This window comes from Pan troglodytes, chromosome X (genome assembly GCF_028858775.2).
Source record: "Pan troglodytes isolate AG18354 chromosome X, NHGRI_mPanTro3-v2.0_pri, whole genome shotgun sequence".
In the NCBI taxonomy this organism is placed as follows: domain Eukaryota; kingdom Metazoa; phylum Chordata; class Mammalia; order Primates; family Hominidae; genus Pan; species Pan troglodytes.
This window is the reverse complement of record NC_072421.2, coordinates 94,643,377-94,663,425: the sequence shown is the minus strand read 5'-3', so window position 1 is coordinate 94,663,425 and position 20,049 is coordinate 94,643,377. Positions and strand designations below refer to the sequence as shown.

At 33.8% G+C, this 20,049-nt stretch overlaps 1 protein-coding gene and 1 pseudogene across 5 annotated transcripts in view; both read right to left on the bottom strand.

Moving 5' to 3' along the window:
• DIAPH2 (diaphanous related formin 2) overlaps positions 1–20,049 on the bottom strand; it is a 922,276-nt gene that overhangs the window by 558,388 nt on the left and 343,839 nt on the right. The window lies entirely within an intron of this gene.
• On the bottom strand, positions 4,628–5,475 carry LOC134809370 (uncharacterized; annotated as a pseudogene).

Here is a 20,049-nt window from a genome sequence, read left to right as displayed (position 1 = left end):
CTTATTTGTAATAAGATCACTTATAAAGTAATACAAGAATGAAGGGAAAAAATTAGATGCTTAGGAAGAGAAAAGGATTTAAAATAAACATGAGTGATATCAAAATAAAGGAGAACACTGAGTGTATGAGTTCTGAATTGAATTTTGAATTATTCAATTCATTGAACATGTAGAAATTAGTTTCTTCAATATTATGTCCCAACTACAATAAAGATATATTTTTAAAAACATCAAAGAACTACCACACCTTAAGTAAACTCTATGAAACCCCATAATCTGATTTTCAAAGTTGAAAATATAAACAAATATCAAGAATTGTTTTCTCCACCTGTAGTACTCCATAGCACATGATTGAAGCTACTGTTTAACTAACTTTCTGAGGTAGAAACAGACTCTGTTTTCTCCTTAAAATCTCTTGTCGAATTCTATTTGACATTTTAATTTCTTATTTTATTAAGTGAGTCACTGAGGCAACTCAACTAGAGTATGAATATATGGCCATTAGATCAATTAATGGTATTTTTCTTATGTTAGGGAAAGTAAGTATTTGCTACTCCTTCACCTCACACATTATTACTTTAAAAAATTAAAATTATTAATTATAATTAGGCTACTATATAAGGGCTCAAAATTACCTCTCACCTGCATCAAACCGATGAGACATATGTAAAAGTACAATCCTATGATATGGCTAAAAAGTCATGCCCTAATTACATTTTTAATGTTTGTTGTCTGTTAACTTAAAAGTAACTTGCCTTTCCTTGCATTCCAGTAGCAATGAGCACACACCTAGCATCCAGGTACAATTTCCCACTAAAAAAGAAGATTGTGCGAGAGTAGCTACAAGATGAAACTAAAATGTCTTTGTATGTCAAAAAGTAAGGTAGTGCTAAAAAAAAAAAAAAAATGTAGGCATTTCACAGGAACAGCTTGAGGGAGCTCTCACTGGCTAAATCTGGCAAAAATTTAGCACCAAGTAATGCATTGCAGTAACGAACTATAAACCATTGAAAAATGGGAATTTATAAGTTCATACTAATAATAAATCTATCAATAAGTAAAAATGATAGATGAGAAAGGAGAGGTCTTGCTTACAGTAGAATGCTGAGTGCCAACCGCTATATGTGGAAGGAGTACTGTAATTGGCAACGTATCATTTTACAACCATTATGATAAATGTTAGATAACCTAGGGGAACATTTTGATGAGGAGCAAGATATGTGCATGGTCTTAAAGTGTCTTCCTACAGACTGCTTATTAATTCCAAGGAAAAAAAGAGTTAATTAGACACTAGAGAAATTACATAATACCTTAATCGAAAATTGACTTCTCCAATGAGAGGTGGACAGATAGTGAGTACCTCCAGGTGTATACCTCATATAGTATCACCTATGCTGAATTCTGGCTAAGAACATATATCCTGAATCTAATCATAAGGAATGCTATGTTTCTAAAAAGGAGATTTATATTTTTCAAATTGTTGATGTCATAAAAGACAAAGAATGGCTGTGGAAATGTTCCACATTAAATGAGGCTGAAGAAGAAATAGAGATGGAGATGGAGATTGGAAGGAAAGAAGGCAGGAAGAGAGAGGGAAGAGGGTTAAGGAAGAGGGAAAGAGAGAAGGAGAAAAAGGAGCTTAACAGTAGTTGAGTAGGGTAAAGGATATATACAAGTGTTCTTTGTAGTATTCTTAATCTTGCAATTTCTGTAGGTTTGAAATGATTTACAAATAGAAGGTAATGTATAACTGGTCTTTCTTGGTGTTTCTCAGTGTACTATATTATGCTCTTTTCCTGGTCTTGCTTGAAAGGAAATCATTTGAATACCTATTTAATACCTATTTAAATTATATTACAGAATAAAAGGAAAACCGGAAGTATTAAATCACACCATCACCAATAGCTTAGAATCTTATATAAAGGGGGTACAGAGATATATACCACATAATATTATGATGTCAATGATAAAAGCTAAGATACAATTTCCACACAAATATTTCAAATTTCTTTTTGTTAGAATCATAGAACAAAGTCAGACGATCCCTTAAAAGTACCTAATACAACCATTTGATTTTTTGGTTTATGGAACTGAGGTCACACGGTCACAGAGAACCAAGACTTAAAACACAAGGACTCCTATTGAGCCTTGTCACCTGCCAAAGTATATACTTGGCTAACTTGAGCAAACTGAAATGTTTCAAGTAAATCCTTTATATAGTGTTACTATGAACACAGCAAAAAAAAAAAAAAAAAAAAAAAGCCTATTTTATCCCTTAAGCTGTTTTAACTTGTATATCTGAAGTGTTTATTTTAACACAGATTATAATTATATATATATATTTATTTTAAAACATGAATTTATAGATAAAGGGTACTATATATGCCTAACTGACTACGCTTCAAAAATTCATTATAATCATGGCTAACCATCATAAATGTCATTCCACTTAAACTGTTCTCATTAAATGTACTATCTGAACTAGATAAACACAACGGAATCCATTTTCATTGGGCTATCTCTAACAATGCATGAAGTGATTTTCATTCAGTCATCGGTTTATAAAGTAATTGGTTTGCCAATATTTCATTTTCATATGATCCTGTTGACAGAAATAAGTATTAGGTAGCATAATTCAGCTACTCCATCTTTTCCATTTAATCTTCAGATCTCCTAGTCACTCCCCTGTCATTTACTAAAGACTGTAGCAACTGACTCAGTCTTTTTGTTCACTCTAACTTCTGTTGTTTTCAGTGACTTCATCATCTGCATCAGACCTATTCTAGTCTCTCAGTTTAACTTCTCCATCTTTTCCTGAATTCAGCCTCTGCCATTCAATCCTGTGATCATCACACCCGGACCACCAAAAGTAACACAACCTCCCAAATCTCAATTCAATCACCGTAACTGATGATCTTTTTTTCTATAGGTCCAGTTTAGTTGATCAAGTAACCCTGCTGAACCAATTATTAAATGTCAATGAAGCCACCAGCTCTTTGACCCACCGTCCATCATTCCTCTCCTGTCCTCACTTGCCTCCCTGTCTAGTTTAAATTCCATGGTCCAAGATGTATTCCTTGACATTAGTAATCATTATCTAATGCACTTTCCCCTTAATGCTTCTATATGTTTTTGCAGGCCTGCATTTGTATGGCATTCTTAGAAAATAGCATAATTGGGAAGAGTAATATCACTCTAAAGTAATAATAATCAATTTCAAGGGAACACTGTCTATTATCCAGCAATGACAGCAACACTATACCGATAATTACTTCACATTTTTTCAAATGATTCACTTCACATCAATCCATACTACACTGTTGCTAAACTGTTAGGTGATGACACTGCTGCCTAACTAATGAGAAAATAGAAACTATCAAATGGCACCTCCCCACCCATAATCATGCCACCAGCAAATAAACTTGCATTTACACCATCTTCATCTTTCCCATTACAAAGGAGAAAAGGATCCTCCTATCAAAGGTAAGTTCTTCCACTTGTAGATCTAGGACTCTTCCCTTTTCTTTCTTTCACTTTTTATTTTCTCTCTCTCCTACAACTTCAACTTTTTCTTTCCAACACTATTATTCTCATTAGCATTCAAAGATGCTTCCATATTTCCCATTTAAAAAAAAAACACATAAAATAGGCTGGGCACGGTGGCTCATGCCTGTAATCCCAATACTTTGGGAGGCCGAGGCAGGCAGATCAACTGAGGTCAGGAGTTCGAGACCGCTTGGCTAACATGACAAAACCCTGTCTCTTCCAAAAAATACAAAATTTAGCCAGGAATGGGGGTGTGCACCTGTAGTAGTCCCAGCTACTTAGGAGGCTGAGGCACGAGAATCGCTTGAACCCGGGAGGTGGAGGTTGCAGTAAGCCAAGATTGCACCACTGCACTCCATCCAGCCTGGCCTATAGAGACTCTGTCTCAAAAAAAAAAAAAAAAAAAAAAATCCTAAAATACCCTAATACCATACCCTTCCCACATACCACCTTCTCCATGCTCCTCCAGAGCCAAGCTTTTCAAGAATTGTCTAGCCAAACTGCTTATACTCTCTCACCTCCAACTGTATTCTTCAACTCACACCAACATGGCATCTAGTTCAAACTCTTAGTAGCATTTGATTCATTTGATCGTACTCTCCTTCTGAGAACATTTTCTTATTTTGGTTCTATGACTCACAGTGTTCTACTTTCTTTGGTCATACTTTCCTCAATTTGCTTTGCTGGATCTTCCTCCTTTCTTAGGCCTGTAATTGATAGAATGCATCAGGGCTTCTATCCTGTAATTTTTTCTCTTCTCCATGTATACTCTTTCACAAAGTAATTTCAACCCGATGTATTATGTGAATACCATCGATGTGCTAATGATCTCAAATTGATACCTCTAGCAATAACTAATCCCTGGAATTCTAGACTCAAACTCTAACTAGTTACTACTTACCAAACAACATTTCCAACATGATTTCAGTCTAGAAAAAAAATCTCAAATGTAAGATGGCCAAGGCATAACTCTCTATTCTTGACCCCTGACCCTGACACCACCCAAGTTTTTCCTTTCTCAATAAATGGTACCATCAACTAGTTGCTTAGGCCAAATAATTAGGAGTCTTTCTTGCTTCCTTTTTGTCTTTTATCGCACAAATCCAATTCATCAGCAAGTATCATTGGTTCCATCTCCAAAACATATGTGAAAACCAATTAAAGCAGTGAACAAAGCAAATTGAGAAAGAGTGGGCTAGTGAAGGAGGAAACCCAGGAGAGTACGAAGTCATGAGAACCAATATCATAGTTTCCTCTAAGAAAGAGGGAATGCTCAAATATATAAAATGCTGCTGAGAGGTTAAAATAATAATTGAGCCACAAACATGGAAGGTCACTGGAGTTCTTAAGAAGAGTAGACTCTGTGGAATGATGAACATGAAAGTTCAATCGGAAGGGACTGAGAGTGAGATGACAATGTAAGACAGTGACTAATAGAATAATAGAGAAATTTTTCAAGGGGCTTTGCTCTCTGAGAAGCAGAGAGATAGGGAATAGTTGGAGTGAGCTATGAGGTCGAGAGTGGTTCTTTCTATCAAGAGAAGAGACACTAGAGCATGTTAGTATGCTGCTGAAAATGATCCAGTTGAGAAGGAGAAAATAAATATGGCATGGAGAAAGGAGCTAAATCACTGAGGAATGGGAACCAGGGCACAAGTGGACAGATTGCTCTTCCATAGGTACAGGGACTCTTTCTGTCCATGGTAACAGGAAATAATATCAATAAAGATACAGGACAATTTGATAGATTTTGCAAGGGAATATGAAGGGGCTCTTGATGGAGTGCTTCTAGATTTGTTAATGAATTATGAGGTAGGTCATCAAACATGTGCATGTTTATGTTTCTCCAAGTGTTTGTGTGGTGTGTACTTTGGGGATTTAGAGGTGAGGCATGAAAGAAGTTGAAGAAGAGAAAACGTGAGAAATAGCTATGTTAAAAAGCAAGAAAAAAAGATACCTGATAGTTTACAATATAGCATTAAATGTCAAATTTGTCACTTACAGGGTTTGACCAAAAAAAAAAAAATCACATATATACCAGTTTGGTGGATTTTTCTTTTATTGCAAAATTACAATTTCTTATTATACAGCAATGTATTTTTGGAAGATAAAACAACATTACATATTTTGTTTGTTGTATGCTCAAACAAAAAACCTGTTACAATGGTTCACAAGTAAAATGACACTCTTGTAGATAAGCAAGTTATTCATTTTTCTTTGTACAAGTCTATTTCTGTATAGCGATGTCAAAAATTAATTTGAAGATATAAAAGCATGCAATTAAAGTTACACTATGGTAAAAACTATGCCCATTTCAAGCTTATTTCTATTGTTCTGTGGCTTACCAGTACATGATCAGAAAGCATGATGTCTTAATGTCAAGAGTATTCATTTAAAATTATATCAAGTAAGCAAGTTGTATTTACAAAACCAGCAGCATGTGCTGAAATTGTTTGTCTTCCTTTTAGCATTTTAATTTAGAGCTTTCTAAATGCAAATTAGGGAAAGAAAGTCTCTGCTCACTAGATGGTAAGTATATATTTTTTCTTTTTTTAGTATCTCAATTGTATTAGTGGTGTTACTTTATTGGTAGTGTATTTACATGCAGCCTTCTTGCATGGCCCTCAAAATACTTTATAAATATTAAAATAATGCCTATAATTTCTCCCCAACTAAATCTCTGCAATGTACCATTAAAATTATCCTTCACTAAAGGCAAATCATTACTCTTTTTATATTAAAAAATAAAGTGCTATTTTGGACAACTGACTTCCCCAACAGACAAAAACTGAGCAATATCAGAATGTACATCCCCCCCAGGATATAAATACAAAATAAATCCATGAAACTTAAAAGATCCCAAGCTATAAAACTCCCTCTGCTTTGGCCTTTCAATTCTCAGCTCCATTTTTATTACACGGCAACTAAAACATTACTCAGGTGAAGCAGTAAAGGGGAGTTTTGAAAAAGTCATCAAATCCTCTCTCTGTCAAGCAAAGATAGCAAAGGAGTTTGAAAGATAAAGCCTTTTGTGCAAAATAACTCATCACAGCTTCTCTAAAATTGAACTGCTAAAATTGGTGAAGCTTGTTCATATTCACAGAAAGGTATTCACTCACTTGATAAACTACCAATAGGGAAACCACTTCTAATCCCAGTAACATATACAGTCATAAATTTGTGACCTTTTTAACCAAAAAACAATGTCTACTTGGTTTTGTATTTTTCACTGGATAAAACAAAATAAATCTCATTTTCTTTTTTTTTTATTATACTTTAAGTTTTAGGGTACATGTGCACATTGTGCAGGTTACATATGTATACATGTGCTATGCTGGTGCGCTGCACCCACTAACTCGTCATCTAGCATTAGGTATATCTCCCAATGCTATCCCTCCCCCCTCCCCCCACCCCACCACAGTCCCCAGAGAAATCTCATTTTCAAATGGTTAAATAAGTTAATTTTCAACTATCGGTATTCATGTCTACATATTTTAAGCTATGGATATTGCCAGACAAGTATTCTTTAAAATCTACACTCCAAGGTTGCTTAAAAAATAAAAGTATCTTCAATGGATTTCATACTTACTTAAAATGGATTTTTACATATTTTAACAAACTACAGTGAGTTCTAAATTTTAGCAGGGTTTCACAACATAAACTCACTTAAAATTTGCCTCAATGTCAATTTAAGTAGCAAACAAAATAAACAAGATAAGAAGAAGCAATAGTTTCTCCACTTTAGTGACAATAATTATTTCATTTATTTGATATTTATGGGACTATAAAAGTTGGATTGACTTCACAAAATAGAATTGAGCAGAAATAGTATTTCAGTTTTTCTGATATGCATACACATGTATACACACATGCACACATGGGAAAAGTTGGTATGATAGTAAAACTCAAAAACCAAGCATTCATTATCTTAAAATGTAACACAGTCAAAGGATTTCTGATCAGATTTTATTTTCAATGAGTGACTCATCTATTTTCTGGATTTTATTTTATGACATTAGCAATGGTCTGATATTCACTCAATGAAAACATAAATCAGAAGCCTGAGAGAAAGAAAATAAAGTACTAGCTTCACAATCTACACAGAAAGAGGATTATAGTTCTACATTTAATATGAAAATTTTCAAAGCACAGCCATTAGCCATGAAAGGAAATCTCTTTAATGTTCAACAAATTCATCTAAGAAACATTAGAAATACATTTATAGATCAAGAAGAACTTCAACTTGGTCTCTTACAATATAATCATCACAACAAATTCTAAGCAGTGATTAATGGAACTGGTTTGCATGTACATCAATTTAATCATGCTAACATCCATGTTAAAAAAGTATTATTATAATGACAGATGAAACTGAGATTTAGAGAGGTTAAGACACCTGCCCCTGGTGGCATGGCAGCCAGGATTTAAACTCAGATAGTCTAGCTTCAAATAATATACTCTCAATTAAACTGTTACAAAAAATAATAATAAATAACCTCTGCAAGAGTAATAGTTGGCAGATTATATAAGAACCTACCAAAAACGTATACTAATGTCTAGCCTGAAGGCATCACTGCTAGCTAGTCAATGTATAATCTTACAACTAAAGAGAAAAGGAATGACAGAACCAGGAAAAAAGATGAATTAACTCAATTAAGTCTTCTTATTAAGTCTTCCTATTGTTTTCTATTTATACTCTTCATTTCTACTGGTATTTATTTATTTGGAATGCTTGGTTTAGGTAAAAAGAAATCAACCCTGTTTTCCCCGTCAAAGATATGTAAATATTACAAATTTTTTGCACATATCAACAGATTTAATGCCGAAAGTTTACAATGGGAAATTCATTAAGTCAAAATTTCCCATTGGCTTACACTGTCCCAGAATAGTTAGTTCCAAGGAAAAATACTGCTTTTTTTGAATACCTCTGACAGCTTCTAACAGGGAAGATATAAAGAAATATTCATCACAAACAAAAAATAGGGAAGATATAAAGAAATACCCAGTACAGCCACCAGTTAACATAGCTCCCACACTGCACTTCTCTGCAAATAAATGTCTGAAGCATAATTGGAACATGCTACTCCTATTTTAATTGAAACACTTCACAAGTAGAAATTTTAAGCCAGTAATCAGTACCATTCTGATTATCATACCATTCTGTCAGCAAAGGTTATTCCCTTTTAAAGCCTTTTCTCACAAATGACCTCAACATCATCATCGGGTGTGCGTAGGTTGGCAATTTCCTTTAGCATCTGTCAGAATGCCTACCACAGGAAGTACTCAATAAATAGTTACAGGAAAAAATATATGAAATGAGGAAATGAATGAATGAACCATGTAAGGAATGATTACACTGTCATCAAAGGATAAGTCAAATATCAGTATATAGTAGACAAGACATTTGTTAAAACCCATAGAACTGTATAACACAAAGGCTGAATCATGATATAAACTATGGACTTTAAGGATAATAATTTATTAATATTGTTTCATCAACAGTAAAAAATGTACTACCCTAATGCAAGATATTAATAATGTGAGAAATTCTGAAGGAGAGGAAAATTATATGGGAACTCTGAGATTTCTGCATAATTTTTTCTGTAAGCCTAAAACTGCTCTACAAAATAGTCTATTTAAAAAATGAATAGCACATTTTCAAATTAGGAAATGCTACACCTGGCTAAAAAGCTAAACGTTTATTATTATTATTACTATTATTTTTAAAATAGTAAAAATAAAAATAAAGAAATGTTACTAACACTTCCAATGAAAGTTAATAGTCATCAAAAGACAGAGGAGAAAAACAATGAACACCATATGCATTATTTATTATTTTGATTTCTAAAACATAGCAGTGCAAAAGCGCCTCCAGCAACATATACAAAAATGTATCAGTCTACATATTAAAATAAAAATCCTTCAAAACAACCCAAATACAGACTAATAGAGCAGAGATACACGTGAAATTCAAAGTATATTCAATGCAACACAAGTCTCAAATCACTGGAAAAGATAAACCACCCACAAGCAGGCTTGCTCAAAGCCCTGACATCTGATGATGTTAGCTACAGTTCTATAAGCTCAGGTGGGAATAATATGTTTCTCTACACCATCCCAAGCTGAGAAATGATGGCTAGGCAAAACTGTTGAGAGATCTAGACGTTAGGTGGCACTCAAATAGACCGAGATTTAATAAATGTCTTCATAATAATGCCTTAGAGAGACTACCACAGATACCATCATCTGGGAAAAAAAAAAAAAAAAAAAAACCCTCAAGGGTAGGTTACTTGCCAAGTCTCAACCTACAAAGTTTGTGACAAAAAAGAATCACACAATAAATCACACAATAAGAAATCATGCCTGGTTTATTAAATCAGTAAAATATTATATTCCCACATACAGAGTAGGAATTAAATGTGTAAATGAGATCGATAACAACAAAGTTCTCTACAATATAATGTAGCTGTCAGAGAATCAATCAAGCTTACTACTCTTCAGTGAAGTCTGTGTGCCTGAGAAAGCAAGCAAAAGCAGTGTCTCTGGATTTGACTCATCTACATGGTGAGATTTTTAAACGATGATCTTTAAAGTCACTTTCAGATTTCAAATGATTCAGTTTTGGGACAGAGATATGACCCACTTTAGTCTCAGGAAACTTGAATACCTTCCACGTATTGCTTTACCATGACAAGACATCCAAGTCAATAGATGTACGATGAGAGTGAGCTCCTCCCAGAAAGCAGGAGAAGCTGGCTGGGCTCCAACCACAAGTATAAAAGTTAGAAGTAGACTGAAATCCTGCCAAGAGACTGTCACAAATGGAGACTCAGGAAGAGAAATAGGAAAATAACAAATCCAGCTCCATTTGAATGGAAGCCAACGATAATGAATAGCACCATTTGTATAATTTCTCTTGAGTCCCTATCACAATTATTATACTCTTCTGTTTCCCTGAAGTAACTAATGCAAAATTTTTATCTAAAAGGGAAATTCTAGTTTCAACGGTCCCACTAATTTTAACAACAACCACAACCACAAAAAAACTACAGGTTATCTTAAAATACTTTAAAACAAAATTAAAATGCAAATGAAAACTTCAGGAAAAAATTGCAAACTGCAAAAATGGTGATAATGGGTTAATATAAACATATAAATATATTTAAAGAAATAAGAAACATACTATACTTGTAAAACAAAAATGAGTAAAACTATATGAACAAAAATTAGACGAAAACAAACGGTCAATATGTAATAAAGCTATTTAAACATCATGAGTAAGCAAATAAATATAAATAAAAACAATAAGATACAGTTTTTCACCCATCAATTTAACAAATATAATATTTTTTAAAATCATGACACTTAGTATTTGTGAGTGTTCTAAATGATTGCTACTCACATACGGCTGGTAGGAATCTAAATTTGAAAGCCTTTCAGAAACAAATTTGCAATACATAACAAGAGTTCAAAACAACTCATATCCTTCCACCAGTAATTTCAATAAGAAATTTACAAAAGGATTTATATACAAGACTATTCTATGTGGCATAATAATATCAAATAATTTGAAACAATCTAAATATTGAACAACAGGGAAATAAATAAATCTTAGTGAATAAATCAGCAAGAAAAAAATGAATGAACCTATTGAAAAGTGGGCAAATCACATGAACAGGCATTTTTTAAAATAAGATACACAAATGGCCAACAAACATGAAGAAATGCTCAGCATCACTAATCATTAGGAAAATGAAAATTAAAGCGACAATGAGATAACCACCTTATCCCAGTCAGAATGGCCATTATTAAAAAGTCAAAAAACACAGACGTTGCAGTGAGACGAGATCACGCCACTGCACTCCAGCCTGGGTGACTGAGAGAGACTCCGTCTCAAGAAAAAAAAAAAAAAAAGTCAAAAAACAATAGATGCTGGCGTGGATGTGGTACAAAGGGAATACTTTTACACTGCTGATGGGAATGTAAATTAGTAAAATGACTATGGAAAACAGTATGGAGATTTCGTAAAGAACTAAAAGATCTATGATTTGATCCAACAATCCTACTACTGGATATCTACTCAAAGGAAAATAAGTCATATCGAAAAGATACCTGCACTTGTATGATTATCACAGCACAATTCACAATTGCAAAGATATGTAACCAACCTAAGTGCCCATCAACTGATGAGCAGATAAAGAAAATGTGGTGTGTGTGTGTGTGTGTGTGTGTGTGTATACGGAATACGACTCAGCCACAAAGAAGAACAAGATAACATTTCTTGTAGCAATTTGGATGGAACTGGAGGCCACTATCCTAAGTGAAGTAATTCAGGAAAGGAAAACCAAATACTGCATGTTGTCACTTATAAGTAGGAGCTAAGCTATGGGTACACAGGGGCATGCAGATTGGGATAATCGACACTGGAGACTCAGAAGAGGGTAGGTTGGGAGAAGGATGAGGGCTGAAAAAGTATCTATTGTGTACAATATACACTATCTGTGTGATGTATATACTAACAGCCCAGGCTTTACTACTATGTAATTTATCTGTGTAATCCAAAACCAATTTTACCCTAAAGCTATTGAAATTTAAAAAATAATGATAATAAATCATAGTATATTCTTACAAGGGAGTTTTATAGAGCCAATAAAATCATGTATTTGCAGAATATTAGTTTATGTTCCAAGAATAAATATTAGATTCAAAAAGCAGGTTATAGTATATACTACATACCAGAATAAAGTACTTATAAAAATATAAGGATACAGACACAGTAAAAAACGAAAAACCGCAGGCATAGGGAAACCATCACTGAAAGAATAGCAAAATGACTAAAACGTTAAGGTGCATTTTGACTTGTTCAAAGCTGGGACAGAGAGAATGATGGTTACTTCTAAATTGCAATTGCGTCATATAAATTCAAGAGACCTTTTTAAAATCTCTCATGCTTCCTAAATGGTATAAAATGAACATACATGCCATGAATGAACACAAAAGGAAACATGAAAATATCCCCCAAGGCAATGCTTGCAGGAAGGAAAGAGACCCTATTTTGTGGAACCTACAGTGACAGAGGACATACAGGCCAGATTACAGGCATTTGCAAGAGCAAAAAGTGCTTCGACAGGCAGCAGGAGATAAATATACATATATGTCTGAGATCTAACCAGCAGAAAGCCTAGTATGATTTTCTCACAGCTATACTACAGTAAAGTACACAAAAGATGAAATGAGGCCATCTTATTGCCTAGCTAAATAGAAAAACGGATTCAAAAGGAACTTTTGTTACTCTCAATGTTTAAGAATAATATATTACTAAATTAAATGAGGTATACATTCAATTGTATGAATGATTCAGATTTGAATACTGGATCTACCACTTAAAAGTTGTGTAACTTCAAGCAAAATACTTATCTCCTTAAACCTTTGTTTCTTCAACTATAAATCTGAGATTAAAAAAAAATAGTACCTATATCTTACAAGGAATCTGCTAGCATTAAATGAGGAGACTTAGGTAAACTCATCCAGCACATTATTTAGCACAATTTAAATGCTCAACACTCAGCAAGTGTCTTCTGCTATTTTAATGGTTGTCATCTACCTATTGCACCTCCCTGAAGTTTATGTCCCTAAAGTCAAACATGTTCCCATAAAGCAAAGAGCAGTCACACAAAGAATTAGTCTGATTTACGACCCATCTTTTGTCAATCGACTCTCTCTCTCAAAAGGTGCCCTGATAATGAAATGTGCAAAATCATGTGCATTTTGACTTGTTCAAAGCTGGGACAGAGAGAATGATGGTCACTTCTAAATTTATTCCCATTCCTATTCTATTCTGATTACCAGCTCCACTAACTCCTTGCTTCACTTACACACATTTTGCACATATAAAGGTGTGAGTTCAGTACCATGGGCAACCATGAGAACACTGAACATAAACACCATACACAGCCTATTTTTCTGCTAGATGGCACATAACCCAATGAACTTACACAGAAATATTCTATTTCTTGCAAATAATCTTTGTTTATAAACCACTTAAGCTGTTATTGTTCTAATTTCACGTCTCTGAATTACTGAATTTTCTAAGAATATTGACTTCTGTAGCAGTTTCTAAGATATCCACAAACAGGAAGCACATAAAAATGTATTGAAGTCAGATACGAAATAAAATATTAATATTAATTGTGTATTTTACATAAATATAGCCACATATTTAAGCAATACAATGTTGAACTTTTTTGAAGGGCAGTGGCAAAAATCAGCTTAATTTCTCAAACTTCCAATATTTAACATTTATCAAAAATTCTTTTAAATTCCAAGTTTTCATATGTTAAATTTCAAACCTCAAATTAGAATAAAACTGTTGTTTAAATGGAATAAAGTATCTGATATTCAAATTAATATTACAATCCTGGTCTATTTTCAAATATTATTCTTCTCACTTCTCTGGCTCCTTTTCCTATAAGCCTTAACCAAACTTAAAACAAATGAAATCTTTTTTTTTTTTTTGGAGACAGGGTCTCAGGGGATCCTCCCACCTCTACCTCTCAAGTAGCTGGGACAACAGGCGCATGCCACCATGCTCAGCTAATTTTTTTATTACTTGTAGAGACAGGGTTTCACCATGTAACCCAGGCTGGCCTCAAACTCCTGGGCTCAAGCAATCCGCCCATCTCAGCCTCCCAAAGTGCTGGGATTACAGGCATGAGGCACCATGTCCAGTCGAAATCCATTCTTTCTCTAAATCCTGCTTCAAGACTGATTTCTTTGGTAAAGATGCTTAGAATACCCAACAAACTGAATCCAAGCCTTTCAACTATCTGGCTAGAGGTATATATTCTGGAATACACTATGACCACATTCCCTTACTTAAAATATCAAACTGACACTCAATATCTTGTACATATCTAATTCAAGAGATTGAAGTCTATTTGTTGATTAATCAGTTAAATGAAGGATAGCTACTGTTCCCCACCTTGTTATATTTTAGACACTGTAGAAAATAGATCCACATTCATTTGCTCATACTATTTCATGATATGCAATTTCTTTTTTGCTCCAGAAATTGAGACTTTGCAGAATCAAAAAGTTAAAATACTATTTTAAAATTCTTTATACAGCATAACTCCTGAATTTCTCTTCATTAACTTCATGCAAAAATCATTCCCAATAATGAAGGCATCCCATAGATCAAGACTACTTATATGAATGTATTCATATTTCATGCTAATTAGCCCCTGTACACGTAATCTCTTTCCCTAGTGTGTCCAGTACATGTGTCTCTGTCCTGGATTGCTCATTAAATCTGCTATAGTTCATGTGAGCACTGCATCACTGTGACTGAATTAGACATTTCAGAATCCAAGGCCTATGATTCCTTCCTCTTGTGTATTTCTTACAAAATCTTACAAGCAAAGCTGTGGTAGTGTTGTAGAAATAATGCATACACTAGCCGATATGTTTTGTAAGTGTATAAACAAGGTTATCACAAAGGTAGACTGGTATCCTCAAACCCTCCATTGTGCATGCAGGTAATATGCCCAGTATCTGACAAGGTTTGAGAAGTAGCAACTCTTATTCTTTTTAATGGGGACCTCTGAGACCAACAATGTCTAGAAAAATACCATGCTCACTGTTACACAGAGACTTTCCTAGATTACTGTATCCAATCCACACATACACACTTTAAAAAAAATTAAGTAATAGAGAGTGTTCAGTAGTTACAATGGTAATATATTCCTCCTCAACTGTAATGTTCTGAATCTAGTTTTTTTATACGAGAAAAGAGGAGGTTACGTTTAAAAAAACTCAGTGATACAGGGGTCTCAAGTATGGATTAATTTTTAAATCGTTACATGATGGTAGTCTGATTTCTCTCTTTCTTCTAGTCCTAAGTCATGAAAGAACATTGCTGCAGGATGAAGTTTTTGACTTTTTTTTTTTTTAGAATGAGTTCTGTACAATCCCAAGGAAAGATATTTTGCAGACTTGACAATTCCACATTGATTTCCACTTTCCTATTTTTTGGAACCTTAGGCAAACAACATTAAAAAAAATCTGTTCTGTATATACCATGTAGATTATTTTAAAGATCACTCTATATCATACATACGTTTCTACTCACAATATGATTGAAACTGTTAATTATCTACATACATAATAATAAAAGTGGACTACAATGCTTGTTGGAACACTTATATTTTTCATTGACTTTTTAAAATCCTAATTTCTATAAACAAATAATTCTGACCAAATCCTATCTGGCAATATCTGGATCCTTTTGGTTTTCATTTTTAGCAGTAATACAAGTACTTGCCTTTATTAAGTTTAATTCATAAAACAGTGTCACAGTAAAAAAAAAAAATGCACACACTAACAATGTCTGCTCTACAAAAAAAAATGATTTCAGAATTTATATATTTTAAATTCAAAATCTCTGTTACATTATCAATAACTTAAAAGATAATAAGAAGATGGCTTTAAGACATTCCCAGCTGGCAGGGCAGTTCCTTCATGCTAATTACTAGAACAACATAGACATGAAGTATTAGAAGTCATCATCAAAAGAGCAAGTTAAAATCATGTTGGCCCTTTACACCAGTGTATATTTTCTTTTGAGGATGCTTGTAATTAATATCTACTCATAACTTTATCATCATCAAGACATAGATGGAACATATATAGTTTTATTTAGAGTTTGAAAATTTACACTGATCCAGCAACTCTTTAAAAAGAAATTACTGATATGTACCACAAAGTAACTTATCCTGAGGGAATTTACCAATCCTTGTGACAGTAACTTTGGTTTTCCAGCTCTTTTCTTTCAAACATCTTCAAAGAAAGTGTTTACTTATGTTGTTATACTATTTAGACATTCTCTATTGCTTTGTTTTGTTTAAATACAGAGACTTTAAATAATTCATAAAATTCTCTATTTAGTTAAAGTAAGCTATGAACATTTTCAAAAGAAGAGAGTGAGAGAAAGAGGGGGAAAAAACCCTATAAGGAGAGCAACAAAAGGACTAATGGAGATGACCTTTCAAAAGGACATTTACTAGCATTCTAATGCAGCTGACTTAGTTTATTAGGTCTGGCATCTTTCTGATCTCTGACGCTATTATCTTACTTAGGAAAAAAAGTACACTGTGAATGTAAGGATTTCAAATATTTAAAGTTGGAAACTGGTTTTAATTGTTTGCTAATCTTGCTCATAAAAATCTCACATTTTCATTTCTTGACACGGAATGGATATCTAGTCTAGATGTATCTATGGAAACCTAACTATATCTGAAGATCAAATATTCTCAACAAAATTTTTATAGCATATTAGGAATTGTTTTTCTACCAGAAAAAGAAGCAACCTCTTTGTAGATGGCTGGCAGTGAATTTGAGACTTTCAAAATACAGAATCCAGAACCCTTGGGAAGGATACCGTACAATGGTTTACACATGTTCCTTAAGGGCATCATACTGTCTTACTTAGAATTATAGTCCTTCGAGTAGACCAGGTCTTTAGTAAATGGTTGTGTGAAGTAAACAGTTAATGATCCCAATAGAGATACTGAATTATTCGAGGAAAACTGAAAACTTAAAAGAGCCAAAGTAGTTAGTCACATAAGTCAGACTCTCTGAAACAAAGCAGTACATCCTTTAGGCAAAGGGTGCAAATAAAATTAAGTTTTCATAATATACTCTCTTAAAAATATTCCAGGAAACTTATGCAAGTTCTTTTGTAATTGAGATAATCTCTTTGAAATACTTCATTTACACTAAGATTTGTGGACTTGAGTGCTTTTTTAAGCGGAGCATAGCAGTAATAGATGTAAAAAGAGACAAGAGTGAGGTAACACACTGGCCCCCCAAGAGCTTAAAAATTAGGGAAATTAGAATAGAAAAAAGCCTACAGATAATGGCTATTATTATTAATAGCTATCTAGTGGCATTAAACTGATCAGTTCAAAGATCTGGCACTAAATTGCCTAACCAACACTCAAAATTCCAATCAAAATGACAAGGATAAATTCAGGAAATAGAACCGTAATTTAGTAATTTGAGTAATGTAAAATAATAGCCCTTATCAAGTTCTAAAACCAAATTTTATACTTTTTCTCTATATAGAATATGTACAAAGCTCTTATTCTCACTACTTTATGACATGTGCAATGTCTTGCCTCAATTTATATTGCAAGAAGCTCCAGACTAGTCTCTGCCTCAAGACCAAATGGCCCCTTCTCCATCCCCAACCAGGTCCCAAACATCTCTCAGACCATAATCAGAGTGATCTTTATAATTATTTAATCTGAGAGTGTTACTTCTCTGCTTAACATATTCTCATTCCATGTTAGTTTTAGAATAAAATCTAAACTCCTAAATACTGCAAGCTAGGCCATTAGAGTGTAGGTAACTTCATCCCTTTATGCCCTGATTTCTTACTACTTTCCCTAAAAGTACACTACCTATCACTTACACCAAACAACTTAGAGTTTCTTGAAAACACCACAGTTTCTCAAACCTTAACACATGCCTCAATGTGTACTCTCATTGTGTCTAGAATTTTTTGCTACTGCAATCCTTTTTCAATTGGCTAATTCCCATTCTGACTTTGAAATTCAGATCTGGCATCAACATCTACTGGGAATTCTTGCTTACTTCCCTTCATCTGAGTTCGGTGGCCTTCTCTCCTCTGTGGTCCTGCAATATCCTACTCTTCTCTTTTCTGGCATTTACACATGTTATGATAATAATCGATTACCTATCTATCTTCCCCACTATCCTTGCATTCCCCGAGGACACAGAGTCTTATTTATGTACCCCTAGCATTCAGCACAGTGCCTAGAAAATAAGTATGCATTTAATAAATGTGAATTGACAAAAGAAAACAGAAAAACAACTAGCACTTGCAATTAACATACTGTTAACAAGATTAAATACAGTGGGCATTCCCTTGATGGAATGATGCTTGAACAAAAGATGGGAATACATTATACTATAATAAACACCTTTTGTGCATTGAGGTAGGCTGTAAAGTTTATAGAATTATAGATTTTTCCATTATTTTTCCAACTTTCTGTATTTTATTATCACAGTTTAGGATGTCCCCCCCCCCTTCCCCTGCCCCATAGGTTCCAATGAATGCCTAAGGTTATTCCTCAAAATTTTATCATTTTGCATTCTGATGAAAACTAGTTATGGAGACCTCTTGTCAGGCTCCAATAGCCAGTGGCCTCCATACATAAATGGCTCCCCTAAAGTCACCCATGGACATCACTTACAGAAAATACCTAAAATCTCCCTAAGTAGTATGACTTCAGCTGACACACCAGGGCTGAGAAATGCTGCAAAGGGTGGTTAATCAGTGAGCCTTGAAAAGCCAGAACAAGTATAAAAAGGGTAAAAGAAGTAACAACTAATGAGCTGGACAGATATTGTAAAGCCCTGAGTAAAATAATTTGTTAAACTAAACAGGAAATCAAATCGAGTCTCAAAAATATGACAAGTAAAGGCACAAAGTCTCTAAAGTATAGTTATTGGCTTACAATTATTTTAAGCGTATGTTTCTACTCACTACAATTTAAGCCATGACCCAGTTTTGAATAATTAGCTATATCAACATGGTACAATTTACACTATTGTGTTTTCATAGTGCCATGAAAAACATTTCACTGAAAATCCAGAGCTTAATGTAATTTTCCACTTAAAAATGAATCTGATGACAGATTATATATGTATAGTACACTATATCTGAATCAGAGATAGCAAAATTGAATAAGGTGATTTGAAACACACATGGGAAACACAAGGGGAAACACTAAAGTCATTCTGAAAATATGAATGTAAAAATATGAGCTCTTTATTCTTGTGATTTGTTATTTCCCCCTGCTGCCAAATATAGCTTGTATCCCACGAGAAGGCATGGTACATGTACGCATAATAGTGTCATATTAGATTACTAGTAAGTATAACAAAACCATCAAAAATATTTGTATCATGCTTTAGCACTTTCAACTAAAATGATATTTTGTCATACTGTTCTTAAGCATAACCATCCAATTATTAGTAGAAAAAAAAAGAAAATAGCTGTGATTATAATTTTTGCCAAAATATAGCAAAATGGACTTGTTTTACTGTTCTCTCCAGTACCCAATTATTTCTCTATCAACAATAGTCTTGTTAATTATACCTTTTGAGGATTTCTCAAAAATTTCTCTTCTCCATCCCCACTACCTTAGTCTCCTCTATGGTTTTGCTGCAGATTTGAATGATGTTAAGTGGGCAACCCAGGGGTGGTTAAAAACTGTGTTAAGATTTTTGACTTTTTCCTCCATTTCTTATTCCTCATCTAATAAATATGAATTAATTAGACAGGATTTGTGACTCTGTGAATATTTTTTTAAGTGAAGAAAATGGGATCATATGAAACCATCAGAGAAGGTAATGGTGGTCGGTGCTTGGTGTGATGGAAACCATTGAAGAATGTTAAAAAGGAACCTGAGTCAC